The sequence below is a fragment of the Clarias gariepinus genome, chromosome 9 (assembly GCF_024256425.1).
Source record: "Clarias gariepinus isolate MV-2021 ecotype Netherlands chromosome 9, CGAR_prim_01v2, whole genome shotgun sequence".
NCBI classification, from domain to species: domain Eukaryota; kingdom Metazoa; phylum Chordata; class Actinopteri; order Siluriformes; family Clariidae; genus Clarias; species Clarias gariepinus.
The window spans coordinates 8,215,013-8,217,500 of NC_071108.1; positions in this window are offsets into that span (position 1 = coordinate 8,215,013).

Consider the following 2,488-nt stretch of genomic DNA (forward strand, 5'->3'; position numbering starts at 1 on the left):
ACAAGAATTTAACATTTACCTGAGCAGCTTTATCTCAGTCATTCATCATAATTATTATTTTTTTAACAAACTCAGAAAATAATTCATACCACATGGGGTGGAAATGTGTAAATAGCTCAGAGTGCGCCATCTGTAGGCTCATAAAGAAACAGCTACGTTTTACTTCCTCAAGAGCCTCAAGTCTTAAGCTTTGAGCACGCGAGTTAAGTGGCAGTGAGCACGCAGGCGCATGCGCCTTCTAACGCGGTACGTGAGGCTGCTAATGCACATGATATTTGACTACTCATAATTTGCGATCGCTGTGTTTTGAATCAATTCCAACTGCATCGCGTCATAGGAGTCACGTGACAGAACGAAATACTCGGGATTCGAGAACCGTTCGATTCTGTTTCCTGTGTACCGCACTGCATTGTATCGATGGGAGTCACGTGACAAAATAACGAACAACTCGGACTAGAAGAGTCATTAAGAAAGAATCGCTCGATTCTGCTTCCTGTACATACAGAAACCTACGGAGGTTTTGCAATGATTTGCGCCCAGTAGAAAATGAACGAATCACTCTCCGAGACTACTCGTTCTTTTGAGTCGCGTTAAAGATTCGTTGAAAAAGAACAAATTGTTCATGAACGATCTGATCGTCACTAGCACCTGTTCGATATGGAGCTAGAAGAATCCACAGCCCAGAGACCAAGTGGGCGGGACCCAGGACGCATTGCCCTGGTAACCAACAACCGCTGTGGTGTGCTGACCAATCTGCGCTTTAATAATGACCTGCCAATCATCTAGGTTAACTGGGATTGGTGGAAATGTCTTGTTCCTGTCCGTCCCGCGTGGGGTGTGCGTGACAGAATAAAGCTCATATTTAGGTTACAAAATCAATGCACTTAAAATAAAGTAAGTAAAAGTACAGGTTTTTCATCAAAAAATTATTGAGCAAAGGTAAAAATCACATACTGTATGGAAAATCTTTAAGTAAAGTACAAATGGGGAGGGGGGGGGGATAAGTGCAGTGATAGAGTATTTGTACTTCAATACTTCAAACCACCTCTGATCATAATCACTAACAGGAAGTCGAGAGACCTTGAACTTGGCTTTCGGCACCACTGCAGATGGATGGATGGATGGATAGATAGATAGATAGATAGATAGATAGATAGATAGATAGATAGATAGCACTGTAGGAACGGCAGTGTTCTGCCTTTTAAATAATGCATCAGTCTCTAGGCTTGCTCCTAATTCCCCTGCTAAAGGGAGGTAGGGAGTGGACGTGGCAGCACTTGATGGATGAGCGCTCTGGGCCGGCTGTCTGTTTGCTTTGACACACACAGTCCCATTGCGGCAGGCTGCGACTGCGAGTGTCTTCTGTGTCTTTTAAAAAGTGCCAAAGAACAGTAGAATTGGAGCTGCCAGATTTGTTCTGCGTGATGAAGACGGGAATCAAAGCCCCAGCTTTTCTTTTCTTTTTTTTCAGCAGATGGTAAACTCAGACTAACCGTGAAGCAGTTCTGAAAATGATTTCTGAAAGGGGAGACATCATTGAGCGCTCTGTGACATTACACACCCTTTAGGTTGCCCTTGTCTTTTTTTCCCTTTGGAGCATCCTTCCTGCCTTCCTACACTAGACTGGATCAGGTGAAGTGACATTTTATTTTTAGCCATCTGATTGAATTTCCTTCTGGAAAACCGCACTAAATGGCTGACAAAATTCCTAAAATGATTAGTAAGATTTGCAGTATTAGAACAACGTTGTGTGTAATCACCTACCTCACACACTCCTACATCGATCTTTGTCTGCGTGCTTATGGTTCTCTGTAATAAGTGTGACGCCTGTTGTTGCGTGTGGAGTCATATGTTTTTCACATTTCTCATTATGTGAGTAAAATGTGAATAATCACACGATAAATATGAAAAAGTGTTGCATACATGTGAAAAAATTTCATAAGAAAATGAATTGTGTGAATAGGAGGAGTGTTCAAGTCAAACTGGGACTTGTGATGGAATTTCTCATGAATGAATGCATAAAACACAGTAAATAATTGAATGTTTTAAAGAAGTCTGTACTTGACAATCCTAGTAGTGGAACGCCTGATCCTTGAAAATCAATGGATAACTTGTCGCCACCTTGCAGAAGAGACGCATCTGTCTGTGTGAACTGTACACACAATCGTTCACAAACACCACTTGCACATTACAGGAACTCGGCTAAAAGTTATTGCCACATCTCCATACAGTACAGTCCTGAACTCGTTCCAAGCCATTTCCACATGCTTGGGTCATTAAAGGAGTTCCTGGGAGGCCAGAGTTTCAGATGTGAATCAGGCAGTGGTTCTGGAGTACTGAGAAAACTTTCTATCTTGATGGTATCTAAACACAAGTGAAACGCTGAGATAAGTGATAATCAAGGTGAATTCGGGCACGAGGCAGGGAATAGCCTGGACACACACACTTATTGCAAACTTCCCGAGGTGGGAATCGAACCTTCAACCCA